This window comes from Procambarus clarkii, chromosome 66, assembly GCF_040958095.1.
Source record: "Procambarus clarkii isolate CNS0578487 chromosome 66, FALCON_Pclarkii_2.0, whole genome shotgun sequence".
Lineage (NCBI taxonomy): Eukaryota > Metazoa > Arthropoda > Malacostraca > Decapoda > Cambaridae > Procambarus > Procambarus clarkii.
Genome location: NC_091215.1, coordinates 5,557,651 through 5,575,384, shown reverse-complemented (window position 1 = coordinate 5,575,384; position 17,734 = coordinate 5,557,651).

Below are 17,734 nucleotides of genomic sequence, written 5' to 3'. Positions count from 1 at the left end.
CCGTAACATGTTGTGAACCTTGTGGTCATGTATGGTGGTGTGAACCTTGTGGTCATGTATGGTGGTGTGATGAACCTTGTGGTCATGTATGGTGGTGTGTTGAACCTTGTGGTCATGTATGCTGGTGTGGTGAACCTTGTGGTCATGTTTGGTGGTGTGGTGAACCTTGTGGTCATGTATGCTGGTGTGGTGAACCTTGTAGTCATGTATGCTCGTGTGGTGAACCTTGTGGTCATGCATGGTGGTGTGGTGAACCTTGTTGTCATGTATGGTGGTGTGGTGAACCTTGTGGTCATGTATAGTGGTGTAGTGAACCTTGCGGTCATGTATGGTGGTGTAGTGAACCTTGTGGTCATGTATGGTGGTGTGTTGAACCTTGTGGTCATGTATGCTGGTGTGGTGAACCTTGTAGTCATGTATGGTGGTGTAGTGACCCTTGTGGTCATGTATGATGGTGTAGTGAACCTTGTGGTCATGTATGGTGGTGTGGTGAACCTTGTGGTCATGTATGCTGGTGTGGTGAACCTTGTGGTCATGTATGATGGTGTAGTGAACCTTGTGGTCATGTATGGTGGTGTGGTGAACCTTGTGGTCATGTATGCTGGTCTGGTGAACCTTGTGGTCATGTATGCTGGTGTGGTGAACCTTGTGGTCATATATGGTGTGGTAAACCTTGTGGTCATGTATGGCGTGGTGAACCTTGTGGCCATGTATGCTGGTGTGGTGAACCCTGTGGTCATGTATGGTGTGGTGAACCTTGTGGTCATGTATGCTGGTGTGGTGAACCCTGTGGTCATGTATGGTCTGGTGAACCTTGTGGTCATGTATGCTGATGTGGTTAACCTTGTGGTCATGTATGCTGATGTGGTGAACCTTGTGGTCATGTTTGCTGGTGTGGTGAACCCTGTGGTCATGTGTGCTGGTGTGGCGAACCTTGTGGTCATGTATGGTGGTGTGGTGAACCTTGTGGTCATGTATGGTGGTGTGGTGAACCTTGTGGTCATGTTTGCTGGCGTGGTGAACCTTGTGGTCATGTATGCTGATGTGGTGAACCTTGTGGTCATGAAAGTTAGTGTGTGAAACTTGTGGTCATGTATGCTGGTGTGGTGAACCTTGTGGTCATGTATAGAGGCTTGGTTAACCTTGTGGTCATGTATGGTGGTGTGGTCAACCTTGTGGTCATGAATGCTGGTGTGGTGAACCTTGTGGTCATGTATGGTGGTGTGGTCAACCTTGTGGTCATGTATGCTGGTGTGGTGAACCCTGTGGTCATGTATGCTGGTGTAGTGAACCTTGTGGTCATGTATGCTGGTGTGGTGAACCTTGTGGTCATGTATGCTGGTGTGGGGAACCTTGTGGTCATGTATGGTGGCTTGGTGAACCTTGTGGTCATGTATGGTGGTGTGGTCAACCTTGTGGTCATGTATGCAGGTGTGGTGAACCTTGTGGTCATGTATTGTGGTGTGGTGAACCCTGTGGTCATGTATGATGGTGTGGGTGAACCTTGTGGTCATGTATGGTGGTGTGGTGAACCCTGTGGTCATGTATGATGGTGTGGTGAACCTTTTTATTCATGTATGGTGGTGTAGTGAACCTTGTGGTCATGTATGGTAGTGTGTTGAACCTTGTGGTCATGTATGCTGGTGTGGTGAACCTTGTAGTCATGTATGGTGGTGTAGTGAACCTTGTGGTCATGTAAGGAGGTGTGGTGAACCTTGTGGTCATGTATGGAGGTGTGGTGAACCTTGTGGTCATGTATGGTGGTGTAGTGAACCTCGTGATCTTGTATGGTGGTGTGGTGAACAGTGTGGTAATGTATGCTGGTGTGGTGAACCTTGTGGTCATGTATGGTGGTGTGGTGAACCTTGTGGTCATGTATGGTAGTGTGGTGAACCTTGTGGTCATGTATGCTGGTGTGGTGAACCTTGTGGTCATATATGGTGTGGTAAACCTTGTGGTCATGTATGCTGGTGTGGTGAACCTTGTGGTCATATATGGTGTGGTGAACCTTGTGGTCATGTATGCTGGTGTGGTGAACCTTGCGGTCATGTATGCTGGTGTGGTGAACCGTGTGGTCATGTATGCTGGTGTGGTGAACCGTGTGGTCATGTATGCTGGTGTGGTGAACCTTGTGGTCATGTATGGTGGTGTGGTGAACTTTGTGGCCATGTATGCTGGTGTGGTGAACCTTGTGGTCATGTATGGTGTGGTGAACCTTGTGGTCGTGTATGCTGGTGTGGTGAACCTTGTGGTCATGTATGCTGGTGTGGTGAACCTTGTGGTCATGTATGCTGGTGTGGTGAACCATGTGGTCATGTATTGTGGTGTGGTGAACCTTGTGGTCGTGTATGCTGGTGTGGTGAACCTTGTGGTCATGTATGGTGTGGTGAACCTTGTGGTTATGTATGGTGGTGTGGTGAACCTTGTGGTCATGTATGGTGGTGTGGTAAACCTTGTGGTCATGTATGGTGGCGTGGTGAACCTTGTGGTCATGTATGGTGGCGTGGTGAACCTTGTTGTCATGTATGCTGGTGTGGTGAACCTAGAGGTCATGTATGGTGTGGTGAACCTTGTGGTCATGTATGCTGGTGTGGTGAACCTTGTGGTCATGTATGGTGGTGTGGTGAACCTTGTGGTCATGTATGCTGGTGTGGTGAACCTTGTGGTCATGTATGCTGGTGTGGTGTACCTTGTGATCATGTATGCTGGTGTGGTGAACCTTGTGGTCATGTATGGTGGCGTGGTGAACCTTGTGGTCATGTATGCTGGTGTGGTGAACCTTGTGGTCATGTATGGTGGCGTGGTGAACCTTGTGGTCATGTTTGCTGGTGTGGTGAACCTTGTGATCATGTATGCTGGCGTGGTGAACCTTGTGGTCATGTATGTTGGTGTGGTGAACCTTGTGGTCATGTTTGCTGGTGTGGTGAACCTTGTGGTCATGTATGCTGGTGTGATGAACCTTATGGTCAGGTATGCTGGTGTGGTGAACCTTGTGGTCATGTATGCTGGTGTGGTGAACCATGTGGTCATGTATTGTGGTGTGGTGAACCTTGTGGTCGTCTATGCTGGTGTGGTGAACCTTGTGGTCATGTATGGTGTGGTGAACCTTGTGGTTATGTATGCTGGTGTGGTGAACCTTCTGGTCATGTATGGTGGTGTGGTGAACCTTGTGGTCATGTATGCTGGTGTGGTGAACCTTGTGGTCATGTATGCTGGCGTGGTGAACCTTGTGGTCATGTATGCTGGTGTGGTGAACCTTGTGATCATGTATGGTGGTGTGGTGAACCTTGTGGTCATGTATGCTGGTGTGGTGAACCTTGTGGTCATGTATGGTGGTGTGGTGAACCTTGTGGTCATGTATGGTGGCGTGGTGAACCTTGTGGTCATGTATGCTGGTGTGGTGAACCTTGTGGTCATGTATGGTGGTGTGGTGAACCTTGTGGTCATGCATGGTGTGGTGAACCTTGTGGTCATGTATGGTGGTGAACCTTGTGGTCATGTATGGTGTGGTGAACCTTGTGGTCATGTATGCTGGTGTGGTGAACCTTGTGGTCATGTATGGTGTGGTGAACCCTGTGGTCATGTATGCTGGTGTGGTGAACCTTGTGGTCATGTATGCTGGCGTGGTGAACCTTGTGGTCATGTATGGTGTGGTAAACCTTGTGGTCATGTATGGTGTGGTAAACCTTGTGGTCATGTATGGTGTGGTGAACCTTGTGGTCATGTATGGCGGTGTGGTGAACCTTGTGGTCATGCTTGGTGTGGTAAACCTTGTGGTCATGTATTGTGGTGTGGTGAACCTTGTGGTCATGTATGGTGGTGTGAACCTTGTGGTCATGTATAACGGTGTGGTGAACCTTGTGGTCATGCTTGGTGTGGTAAACCTTGTGGTCATGTATGGTGTTGTGAACCTTGTGGTCATGTATGGTGGTGTGAACCTTGTGGTCATGTATGGTGGTGTGATGAACCTTGTGGTCATGTATGGTGGTGTGTTGAACCTTGTGGTCATGTATGCTGGTGTGGTGAACCTTGTGGTCATGTATGCTCGTGTGGTGAACCTTGTGGTCATGCATGGTGGTGTGGTGAACCTTGTTGTCATGTATGGTGGTGTGGTGAACCTTGTGGTCATGTATAGTGGTGTAGTGAACCTTGCGGTCATGTATGGTGGTGTAGTGAACCTTGTGGTCATGTATAGTGGTGTGTTGAACCTTGTGGTCATGTATGCTGGTGTGGTGAACCTTGTAGTCATGTATGGTGGTGTAGTGAACCTTGTGGTCATGTATGATGGTGTAGTGAACCTTGTGGTCATGTATGGTGGTGTGGTGAACCTTGTGGTCATGTATGCTGGTGTGGTGAACCTTGTGGTCATGTATGATGGTGTAGTGAACCTTGTGGTCATGTATGGTGGTGTGGTGAACCTTGTGGTCATGTATGCTGGTCTGGTGAACCTTGTGGTCATGTATGCTGGTGTGGTGAACCTTGTGGTCATATATGGTGTGGTAAACCTTGTGGTCATGTATGGCGTGGTGAACCTTGTGGCCATGTATGCTGGTGTGGTGAACCCTGTGGTCATGTATGGTGTGGTGAACCTTGTGGTCATGTATGCTGGTGTGGTGAACCCTGTGGTCATGTATGGTCTGGTGAACCTTGTGGTCATGTATGCTGATGTGGTTAACCTTGTGGCCATGTATGCTGATGTGGTGAACCTTGTGGTCATGTTTGCTGGTGTGGTGAACCCTGTGGTCATGTGTGCTGGTGTGGCGAACCTTGTGGTCATGTATGGTGGTGTGGTGAACCTTGTGGTCATGTATGGTGGTGTGGTGAACCTTGTGGTCATGTTTGCTGGCGTGGTGAACCTTGTGGTCATGTATGCTGATGTGGTGAACCTTGTGGTCATGTAAGCTAGTGTGTGAAACTTGTGGTCATGTATGCTGGTGTGGTGAACCTTGTGGTCATGTATAGAGGCTTGGTTAACCTTGTGGTCATGTATGGTGGTGTGGTCAACCTTGTGGTCATGTATGCTGGTGTGGTGAACCTTGTGGTCATGTATGCTGGTGTGGTCAACCTTGTGGTCATGTATGCTGGTGTGGTGAACCCTGTGGTCATGTATGCTGGTGTGGGGAACCTTGTGGTCATGTATGGTGGCTTGGTGAACCTTGTGGTCATGTATGGTGGTGTGGTCAACCTTGTGGTCATGTATGCAGGTGTGGTGAACCTTGTGGTCATGTATAGTGGTGTGGTGAACCCTGTGGTCATGTATGATGGTGTGGGTGAACCTTGTGGTCATGTATGGTGGTGTGGTGAACCCTGTGGTCATGTATGATGGTGTGGTGAACCTTTTTATTCATGTATGGTGGTGTAGTGAACCTTGTGGTCATGTATGGTAGTGTGTTGAACCTTGTGGTCATGTATGCTGGTGTGGTGAACCTTGTAGTCATGTATGGTGGTGTAGTGAACCTTGTGGTCATGTAAGGAGGTGTGGTGAACCTTGTGGTCATGTATGGAGGTGTGGTGAACCTTGTGGTCATGTATGGTGGTGTAGTGAACCTCGTGGTCTTGTATGGTGGTGTGGTGAACAGTGTGGTCATGTATGCTGGTGTGGTGAACCTTGTGGTCATGTATGGTGGTGTGGTGAACCTTGTGGTCATGTATGGTGGTGTGGTGAACCTTGTGGTCATGTATGCTGGTGTGGTGAACCTTGTGGTCATATATGGTGTGGTAAACCTTGTGGTCATGTATGCTGGTGTGGTGAACCTTGTGGTCATATATGGTGTGGTGAACCTTGTGGTCATGTATGCTGGTGTGGTGAACCTTGTGGTCATGTTTGCTGGTGTGGTGAACCGTGTGGTCATGTATGCTGGTGTGGTGAACCGTGTGGTCATGTATGCTGGTGTGGTGAACCTTGTGGTCATGTATGGTGGTGTGGTGAACTTTGTGGCCATGTATGCTGGTGTGGTGAACCTTGTGGTCATATATGGTGTGGTAAACCTTGTGGTCATGTATGGCGTGGTGAACCTTGTGGCCATGTATGCTGGTGTGGTGAACCCTGTGGTCATGTATGGTGTGGTGAACCTTGTGGTCATGTATGCTGGTGTAATGAACCCTGTGGTCATGTATGGTCTGGTGAACCTTGTGTTCATGTATGCTGATGTGGTGAACCTTGTGGTCATGTATGCTGATGTGGTGAACCTTGTGGTCATGTATGCTGGTGTGGCGAACCTTGTGGTCATGTATGGTGTGGTGAACCTTGTGGTCATGTGTGTTGGTGTGGCGAACCTTGTGGTCATGTATGGTGTGGTAAACCTTATAGTCATGTATGGTATGGTGAACCTTATGGTCACGTATGCTGGTGTGGTGAACCTTGTGGTCATGTATGCTGGTGTGGTGAACCTTGTGGTCATGTATGCTGGTGTGGTGAACCTTGTAGTCATGTATGGTGGTGTGGTGAACCTTGTTGTCATGTGTGGTGAACCTTGTGGTCATGTATGGTGGTGTAGTGAACCTTGTGGTCATGTATGGTGGTGTAGTGAACCTTGTGGTCATGTATGGTGGTGTAGTGAACCTTGTGGTCATGTATGGTGGTGTAGTGAACCTTGTGGTCATGTATGATAGTGTGGTAAAACTTGTGGTCATGTATGGTGGTGTAGTGAACCTTGTGGTCATGTATGCTGGTGTGGTGAACCTTGTAGTTATGTATGGTGGTGTGGTGAACCTTGTTGTCATGTGTGGTGAACCTTGTGGTCATGTATGGTGGTGTAGTGAACCTTGTGGTCATGTATGGTGGTGTAGTGAACCTTGTGGTCATGTATGGTAGTGTGGTGAACCTTGTGGTCATGTATGGTGGTGTGGTGAACCTTATGGTCACGTATGCTGGTGTGGTGAACCTTGTGGTCATGTATGCTGGTGTGGTGAACCTTGTGGTCATGTATGCTGGTGTGGTGAACCTTGTAGTCATGTATGGTGGTGTGGTGAACCTTGTTGTCATGTGTGGTGAACCTTGTGGTCATGTATGGTGGTGTAGTGAACCTTGTGGTCATGTATGGTGGTGTAGTGAACCTTGTGGTCATGTATGGTGGTGTAGTGAACCTTGTGGTCATGTATGGTGGTGTAGTGAACCTTGTGGTCATGTATGATGGTGTGGTGAAACTTGTGGTCATGTATGGTGGTGTAGTGAACCTTGTGGTCATGTATGGTGGTGTGTTGAACCTTGTGGTCATGTATGCTGGTGTGGTGAACCTTGTAGTCATGTATGGTGGTGTAGTGAACCTTGTGGTCATGTATGATGGTTTAGTGAACCTTGTGGTCATGTATGGTGGTGTGGTGAACCTTGTGGTCATGTATGCTGGTGTGGTGAACCTTGTGGTCATGTATGATGGTGTAGTGAACCTTGTGGTCATGTATGGTGGTGTGGTGAACCTTGTGGTCATGTATGCTGGTGTGGTGAACCTTGTGGTCATGTATGCTGGTGTGGTGAACCTTGTGGTCATATATGGTGTGGTAAACCTTGTGGTCATGTATGGCGTGGTGAACCTTGTGGCCATGTATGCTGGTGTGGTGAACCCTGTGGTCATGTATGCTGGTGTGGTGAACCTTGTGGTCATGTATGCTGGTGTGGTGAACCTTGTGGTCATGTATGCTCGTGTGGTGAACCTTGTGGTCATGTATGGTGGTGTGGTGAACCTTGTTGTCATGTATGGTGGTGTGGTGAACCTTGTGGTCATGTATGGTGGTGTAGTGAACCTTGTGGTCATGTATGGTGGTGTAGTGAACCTTGTGGTCATGTATGGTGGTGTAATGAACCTTGTGGTCATGTATGGTGGTGTAGTGAACCTTGTGGTCATGTATGATGGTGTGGTGAACCTTGTGGTCATGTATGGTGGTGTAGTGAACCTTGTGGTCATGTATGGTGGTGTGTTGAACCTAGTGGTCATGTATGCTGGTGTGGTGAACCTTGTAGTCATGTATGGTGGTGTAGTGAACCTTGTGGTCATGTATGGTGGTGTAGTGAACCTTGTGGTCATGTATGGTGGTGTGGTGAACCTTGTGGTCATGTATGGTGGTGTGGTGAACCTTGTGGTCATGTATGCTGGTGTGGTGAACCTTGTGGTCATGTATGGTGGTGTGGTGAACCTTGTGGTCATGTATGGTGGTGTGGTGAACCTTGTGGTCATGTATGCTGGTGTGGTGAACCTTGTGGTCATATATGGTGTGGTAAACCTTGTGGTCATGTATGCTGGTGTGGTGAACCTTGTGGTCATATATGGTGTGGTGAACGTTGTGGTCATGTATGCTGGTGTGGTGAACCTTGTGGTCATGTATGCTGGTGTGGTGAACCCTGTGGTCATGTATGGTCTGGTGAACCTTGTGGTCATGCATGCTGATGTGGTTAACCTTGTGGTCATGTATGCTGATGTGGTGAACCTTGTGGTCATGTATGCTGGTGTGGTGAACCCTGTGGTCATGTGTGCTGGTGTGGCGAACCTTGTGGTCATGTATGGTGGTGTGGTGAACCTTGTGGTCATGTATGGTGGTGTGGTGAACCTTGTGGTCATGTTTGCTGGCGTGGTGAACCTTGTGGTCATGTATGCTGGTGTGGTGAACCTTGTGGTCATGTATAGAGGCTTGGTTAACCTTGTGGTCATGTATGGTGGTGTGGTCAACCTTGTGGTCATGTATGGTGGTGTGGTGAACCTTGTGGTCATGTATGGTGGTGTGGTAAAACCCTGTGGTCATGTATGCTGGTGTGGTGAACCCTGTGGTCATGTATGCTGGTGTAGTGAACCTTGTGGTCATGTATGCTGGTGTGGTGAACCTTGTGGTCATGTATGCTGGTGTGGTGAACCTTGTGGTCATGTATAGAGGCTTGGTGAACCTTGTGGTCATGTATGGTGGTGTGGTCAACCTTGTGGTCATGTATGCTGGTGTGGTGAACCTTGTGGTCATGTATAGTGGTGTGGTGAACCCTGTGGTCATGTATGACGGTGTGGGTGAACCTTGTGGTCATGTATGGTGGTGTGGTGAACCCTGTGGTCATGTATGATGGTGTGGTGAACCTTTTTAGTCATGTATGGTGGTGTAGTGAACCTTGTGGTCATGTATGGTAGTGTGTTGAACCTTGTGGTCATGTATGCTGGTGTGGTGAACCTTGTAGTCATGTATGGTGGTGTAGTGAACCTTGTGGTCATGTAAGGAGGTGTGGTGAACCTCGTGGTCATGTATGGAGGTGTGGTGAACCTTGTGGTCATGTATGGTGGTGTAGTGAACCTCGTGGTCTTGTATGGTGGTGTGGTGAACAGTGTGGTCATGTATGCTGGTGTGGTGAACCTTGTGGTCATGTATGGTGGTGTGGTGAACCTTGTGGTCATGTATGGTGGTGTGGTGAACCTTGTGGTCATGAATGCTGGTGTGGTGAACCTTGTGGTCATATATGGTGTGGTAAACCTTGTGGTCATGTATGCTGGTGTGGTGAACCTTGTGGTCATATATGGTGTGGTGAACCTTGTGGTCATGTATGCTGGTGTGGTGAACCTTGTGGTCATGTATGCTGGCGTGGTGAACCGTGTGGTCATGTATGCTGGTGTGGTGAACCGTGTGGTCATGTATGCTGGTGTGGTGAACCTTGTGGTCATGTATGGTGGTGTGGTGAACTTTGTGGTCATGTATGCTGGTGTGGTGAACCTTGTGGTCATATATGGTGTGGTAAACCTTGTGGTCATGTATGGCGTGGTGAACCTTGTGGCCATGTATGCTGGTGTGGTGAACCCTGTGGTCATGTATGGTGTGGTGAACCTTGTGGTCATGTATGCTGGTGTAATGAACCCTGTGGTCATGTATGGTCTGGTGAACCTTGTGTTCATGTATGCTGATGTGGTGAACCTTGTGGTCATGTGTGCTGGTGTGGCGAACCTTGTGGTCATGTATGGTGTGGTGAACCTTGTGGTCATGTGTGCTGGTGTGGCGAACCTTGTGGTCATGTATGGTGTGGTGAACCTTATGGTCACGTATGCTGGTGTAGTGAACCTTGTGGTCATGTATGGTGGTGTAGTGAACCTTGTGGTCATGTATGATGGTGTGGTGAACCTTGTGGTCATGTATGGTGGTGTAGTGAACCTTGTGGTCATGTATGGTGGTGTGTTGATGTTACGAACCCGGATCCAGCGTCCGAGCCTGGAGCAGTGACAACCACGCCATCTGTGGGTCAGCTCCCGAAACCCCCGCCAAACGGACGACGACACCTGGTGAGGACAGCGTGTACTGGCCTCGAGGACCAGTTTCCAGTCTGGTTCAGCGCTCAACACCGCCGCTCCTGACCTCTGGTGAGGTGGTGCTCCGACGACAGCGCCATCTATGGACTGGATACGTCAGGTGTTTGTGCCCGAGCCCGTAAGTGAGGTGTTTTAGTGTCCCAGTTATTGATGACGTGTCTGCTTACAGAGCCGACCTGGGACCACTGTGATGGAAGTGGAGTCAGTCTACCCGAGGCAGCCAGTCTCCATACCTTGAACCTTGCTGCAGCTGTTGTGACGTCGTCCCCCCGGAAGAACACTGTGGTGTGTTAGCCTGCCAGTGGAGTGGCAGTGACAGGATTTACCCGGGACCGACTGTTGGAGACGATCATCCACTGGGGTACTGAAGACAGGAGAGTGACTTGTGTTGTCACACGAGGCTCCTGTCTAGGGCGTTCCCCTTTTATCGTTCGTGGAGTGGCCGTACCAGCCTTGTTGGCTCAGAACCTGCCAGCAGACCAGCTGGACGTGTGGTTGACGGCCTCCACGGCGGTGCCCCCAGTGGACCTGTGTTTTGGCTGACCTGTGGCCCGGGTAGGCTCGGCATTCTCAGAGGACACGTCGTGAGGCCACGAAGAAAGCACCAAGGACTCAGCACCGAGAGTTGTAGCACCAGCGTCTTCAGCAGAAGACAACGATTATGGATTAATCCCCTTGTATAGTGTTAATACCCCCCCCCCCTTGTGTAACCGTTTTATATATTATTTATTGGTGACGGACATTATATAATATTAAGTTCTTAACTTTCTTTCCCTACTCCCTTTAAGTTACTAGCGTCACGGATCTCATCCCTTGATAGCCACTACTGGCTTGGGAACGGATACATTATATCTTCCTCTAACAACATCAGAGTAAGGACCCCGTTGCGTCCCGAGAGGGCCGTAACATAATTGGCATCCCCAGCGGGATCCGTCCCCTTGTTAAGTATGTTTGACAGGGGTGGTGAAGTGGCGTAATCCCTGTATATAATTCCCCCTGTGTGACGATTGTGACGTTATACGTCCTGTGCGGTGCTCAAGAGTGACTAAGTGCGATATTGTGCAGTGCGGTGCTCGCTGTGATTAAGCGATTAAGTGCAATATTGACTAGTGCGGTGCTCAGTGATTCAGTGCAATATTGTAGAGCGAAGGGTTCGCTGTGATTAAGTGCGATATTGCGTAGTGCGGTGCCCGAAGTGATTACGTGCAATATTGGCAAGTGCAGTGTTTGGTGCGATAAAGTGCAATATTGACGTAGAACAGTGCTCGGTGCGTAAAGTGCTAACGTGAAAGCGGTGTGTTAAGTGCTAGTTGAGTGTTCCATCTGTGACAATGGCAGAAAAAGCTACCATCGATGATCTGGACGATGTTCAGGCTTTTCTGAACAGAGTGGACTGTCTTGCCAGATTAAAGTATCTGAGCAAACCGGAACTTGTACTAGTGAGCGCCTACCTGGAGATCAAGATCCGTGCCAGTGATTCCCGTGTGGAGATATTGTCCAAGGTTCACCGGCACCTGAAGTCGGAAGAGAAACAGGAAGGCGGGTCTCCTAGTACAAAGGAAGGTGAGGAAATAGCTTCCAGGGAAAAGGAAGATAAGGGCAGTGACGTTGACAGTGATGCAGGTGAGCTTAATATCAGCTTCCTAACAGTCAAGATGCGTGCCCTAGAGATCAATCGTGAAATAGAATGGAAGAAATTAGAAATGGAACGAGAGAAACAAGATAAAGAATTAGAGATGAGACGTTTAGAATTAGAGGAAAGGAAAGCAGAGAGAGAAAGAGAAGAGAAACGAGAAAGAGAAGAACGAGAAAGAGAAGAGAAACGAGAAAGAGAAGAACGAGAAAGAGAAGAGAAACGAGAAAGAGAAGAACGAGAAAGAGAAGAGAAACGAGAAAGAGAAGAACGAGAAAGAGAAGAGAGACGAGAAAGAGAAGAACGAGAAAGAGAGAGAGAAGAGCGAGAAAGGGAAGAAAAAGAAAGAGAGAGACAACATGAACTAGAAGTTTTGCGATTAGGCGGTGGTCGGAGGCAAACAACGGACACCAGTAGTTTCGATCCGGTAAGAAACATCAAAATGGTCCCCAAATTCAACGAGAGAGAAGTTTCGAAGTTCTTTGCAGCCTTCGAGAAAGTCGCTGCCTCCTTGGAGTGGCCAAGGGAGAATTGGGCCATCATGATACAGTCAGTCTTGACTGGGAAGGCCCAAATCGCCTACTCTACGTTATCCCTTGACGACTCCGGCGATTACGATATGGTGAAGAAAGTTGTGCTCATGGCGTACCAATTGGTACCTGAGGCGTACAGGCAGAAGTTCCGAAACCTGAAGAAGACCTCAGAGCACACTTTCACCGAATTCGCCACAATCAAGGAGCGACTTTTTCAGGAATGGTGTGCCTCTCGGAAGGTGGAGACCAAGGAAGACCTCGAGCAGCTGATTCTGCTCGAGGACTTCAAGGATTGTTTGTCTGGAGACCTCAAGACATACTTAGAAGAGCAGCAGGTAGAGACCTTGAGTGCAGCAGCCACCATGGCTGAAGAGTACATCCTGACTCATAGGCCGTCTGCTAAGTACGTCCCAAGGAATTACCAGCGCCGGTTTGACAGACCTCATGACGAAGAGGAAAGACCCGTCCCACAAAGCGCTAAGAAGACGCCCCCAAGTAGCCCTCGAAGGACTAGTCCGAGCAGTCCTAAACACCGGAGCCCGAGGAGGAATATGGTGTGCTGGACTTGTGGGCAGAAAGGGCACGTAGCTGCTAGGTGCCGAGGCAGAAGAGGTGGCAGCGCACGTAGGGAGGTGATGATGATGAGCTGTGTTACACCACCAGCAGGAAGCCAGTCGACGACGACGCAGGAAGGACCACGTTTGTTTTCCCCTCACACTTCAGGCGGGTATGTATCGAGTGATCATACTGGTACATCAGTTGTAGTGCTCAGAGATAGTGGAGCAGCCCAGTCCCTGATCGTGAAGAGCTCGTTACCCGAGGGAGTAAGTGTAGATGGGCGACAAAAGGTTGTCCTGGTTGGGTTTCCTAGCACGCAGTATATCGCCCCCTTAGTGCCGGTACATCTCGACTCGCCTTATTTCAGCGGCACATGTGCGTTGGCAGTAGTCGATACCCTCCCTGTGGCTGGGATTGACGTGGTACTAGCCAACGACTTGGTGACCAATTGGAGCACCAATCATCCCAAGGTTGTGGACGAGTCTACCAGAACAGCAAGGTCGGAGGTGACAACAGGTAATGGTAATGTCCAGGTAAAGACAGACCCGGATGTAACTATGTTTAATTTGTCCTCTCGCCTACAGATTGAGAACGTTCTAGCAGTGTCTCCTGATTCTCTCGACGAGGAACATGAAGTTAAGAAGGCAGAGGTACCTGAGCAAGAAGAGAGGCCTTGTGTGCGGGCACCCACGGATACCAACGAGTCTGGAGCGAAGGCGGATGTGTGCTTGCGGTATGGCAAGTTACAGCGTGTAGTGAACCAGCCAGAGATTCCCCAGACGTCAGAGGTAGGTGCGGTGTGTTCAAAAGGTCTAGTGCCCTCTTCGGTCCAAGCCAGGCGTGTGGATGTTGCCGGCTATGGACATGACTGGCTCGGGAAGCTTATCCCTCAATTGGCCTCATGTTTCTTAGCGATATTTTGTTTTATTCTCCTATGTATTCTATGTGTTCTCAGTAAGGATCAGTGGACGACCCGAAGGATGGTGGCTCCCGTGAACATCGTGAAGAGGTCCCAGGGATTGGAGATTTGTACTGCAGGTGTTGCAGTTGAAGAAGGGACCTGGAAGGTGATGGTTGATACAGGAGGTACGACATGTGATAATATGAGTGACTGTTTCCGACAGGTTGACACCCCCCGCGTGATTGCTGAGCCTCAACACAGTGTTATACGGAACGTTGGTCGACCTGACGGTGGCAGAGCGAATGCCATCTGCGACGTGCAAGCAGCCCTGTGGAAACTAGGTGTAAGCCTAGTAGAGGCGTATGCAGTAAGTATCGACTTATCCCCTGTCGCTATCACTCTGAATTATCAGACCCCTGTATTCCAGGTTCCTGTTTCCCTGAAGGACCATCGGACCGGCACCAGAAATGCCGTCTGTGGTCAGCCATCATCGGTGCCATGACATAAGGAAGTGTCGAGTCACCCCAAATCGTGTCGAAACCAATCCTTACTCGAGAGGTGTGAGATGATGTCCCTGTTTGCCATCGCAGAGGAGGTGTGGAAGATTATGTCAGGCAGGTCATCGCCTGCCATTTTCAAGGTCCCTTTGTGCCAGGGATTTTCTTTAGTACAATTCTGTAGACGAGACAGCCTCGCCATCCCAGATTATAAAGCATGTGTGTCCATTTGGAGTTGTGTCGTCGTACTAATTTGGTTTGTGTTTCTTTTTATAGAACCCCAAACCAAATTCTTTTTGGTGGGGAGGTGTTACGAACCCGGATCCAGCGTCCGAGCCTGGAGCAGTGACAACCACGCCATCTGTGGGTCAGCTCCCGAAACCCCCGCCAAACGGACGACGACACCTGGTGAGGACAGCGTGTACTGGCCTCGAGGACCAGTTTCCAGTCTGGTTCAGCGCTCAACACCGCCGCTCCTGACCTCTGGTGAGGTGGTGCTCCGACGACAGCGCCATCTATGGACTGGATACGTCAGGTGTTTGTGCCCGAGCCCGTAAGTGAGGTGTTTTAGTGTCCCAGTTATTGATGACGTGTCTGCTTACAGAGCCGACCTGGGACCACTGTGATGGAAGTGGAGTCAGTCTACCCGAGGCAGCCAGTCTCCATACCTTGAACCTTGCTGCAGCTGTTGTGACGTCGTCCCCCCGGAAGAACACTGTGGTGTGTTAGCCTGCCAGTGGAGTGGCAGTGACAGGATTTACCCGGGACCGACTGTTGGAGACGATCATCCACTGGGGTACTGAAGACAGGAGAGTGACTTGTGTTGTCACACGAGGCTCCTGTCTAGGGCGTTCCCCTTTTATCGTTCGTGGAGTGGCCGTACCAGCCTTGTTGGCTCAGAACCTGCCAGCAGACCAGCTGGACGTGTGGTTGACGGCCTCCACGGCGGTGCCCCCAGTGGACCTGTGTTTTGGCTGACCTGTGGCCCGGGTAGGCTCGGCATTCTCAGAGGACACGTCGTGAGGCCACGAAGAAAGCACCAAGGACTCAGCACCGAGAGTTGTAGCACCAGCGTCTTCAGCAGAAGACAACGATTATGGATTAATCCCCTTGTATAGTGTTAATACCCCCCCCCCCTTGTGTAACCGTTTTATATATTATTTATTGGTGACGGACATTATATAATATTAAGTTCTTAACTTTCTTTCCCTACTCCCTTTAAGTTACTTGCGTCACGGATCTCATCCCTTGATAGCCACTACTGGCTTGGGAACGGATACATTATATCTTCCTCTAACAACATCAGAGTAAGGACCCCGTTGCGTCCCGAGAGGGCCGTAACAGTTGAACCTTGTGGTCATGTATGCTGGTGTGGTGAACCTTGTAGTCATGTATGGTGGTGTAGTGAACCTTGTGGTCATGTATGATGGTGTAGTGAACCTTGTGGTCATGTATGGTGGTGTGGTGAACCTTGTGGTCATGTATGCTGGTGTGGTGAACCTTGTGGTCATGTATGATGGTGTAGTGAACCTTGTGGTCATGTATGGTGGTGTGGTGAACCTTGTGGTCATGTATGCTGGTGTGGTGAACCTTGTGGTCATGTAGGCTGGTGTGGTGAACCTTGTGGTCATATATGGTGTGGTAAACCTTGTGGTCATGTATGGCGTGGTGAACCTTGTGGCCATGTATGCTGGTGTGGTGAACCCTGTGGTCATGTATGGTCTGGTGAACCTTGTGGTCATGTATGCTGATGTGGTTAACCTTGTGGTCATGTATGCTGATGTGGTGAACCTTGTGGTCATGTATGCTGGTGTGGTGAACCCTGTGGTCATGTGTGCTGGTGTGGCGAACCTTGTGGTCATGTATGGTGGTGTGGTGAACCTTGTGGTCATGTATGGTGGTGTGGTGAACCTTGTGGTCATGTTTGCTGGCGTGGTAAACCTTGTGGTCATGTATGCTGATGTGGTGAACCTTGTGGTCATGTAAGCTGGTGTGGTGAACCTTGTGGTCATGTATGGTGGTGTGGTAAAACCCTGTGGTCATGTATGCTGGTGTGGTGAACCTTGTGGTCATGTATAGTGGCTTGGTTAACCTTGTGGTCATGTATGGTGGTGTGGTCAACCTTGTGGTCATGTATGCTGGTGTGGTGAACCTTGTGGTCATGTATGGTGGTGTGGTAAAACCCTGTGGTCATGTATGCTGGTGTGGTGAACCCTGTGGTCATGTATGCTGGTGTAGTGAACCTTGTGGTCATGTATGCTGGTGTGGTGAACCTTGTGGTCATGTATGCTGGTGTGGGGAACCTTGTGGTCATGTATGGTGGCTTGGTGAACCTTGTGGTCATGTATGGTGGTGTGGTCAACCTTGTGGTCATGTATGCTGGTGTGGTGAACCTTGTGGTCATGTATAGTGGTGTGGTGAACCCTGTGGTCATGTATGATGGTGTGGGTGAACCTTGTGGTCATGTATGGTGGTGTGGTGAACCCTGTGGTCATGTATGATGGTGTGGTGAACCTTGTGGTCATGTATGGTGGTGTAGTGAACCTTGTGGTCATGTATGGTAGTGTGTTGAACCTTGTGGTCATGTATGCTGGTGTGGTGAACCTTGTAGTCATGTATGGTGGTGTAGTGAACCTTGTGGTCATGTAGGGAGGTGTGGTGAACCTTGTGGTCATGTATGGAGGTGTGGTGAACCTTGTGGTCATGTATGGTGGTGTAGTGAACCTCGTGGTCTTGTATGGTGGTGTGGTGAACAGTGTGGTCATGTATGCTGGTGTGGTGAACCTTGTGGTCATGTATGGTGGTGTGGTGAACCTTGTGGTCATGTATGGTGGTGTGGTGAACCTTGTGGTCATGTATGCTGGTGTGGTGAACCTTGTGGTAATATATGGTGTGGTAAACCTTGTGGTCATGTATGCTGGTGTGGTGAACCTTGTGGTCATATATGGTGTGGTGAACCTTGTGGTCATGTATGCTGGTGTGGTGAACCTTGTGGTCATGTATGGTGGTGTGGTGAACTTTGTGGTCATGTATGCTGGTGTGGTGAACCTTGTGGTCATATATGGTGTGGTAAACCTTGTGGTCATGTATGGCGTGGTGAACCTTGTGGCCATGTATGCTGGTGTGGTGAACCCTGTGGTCATGTATGGTGTGGTGAACCTTGTGGTCATGTATGCTGGTGTAATGAACCCTGTGGTCATGTATGGTCTGGTGAACCTTGTGGTCATGTATGCTGATGTGGTGAACCTTGTGGTCATGTATGCTGATGTGGTGAAACTTGTGGTCATGTATGCTGGTGTGGTGAACCCTGTGGTCATGTGTGCTGGTGTGGCGAACCTTGTGGTCAT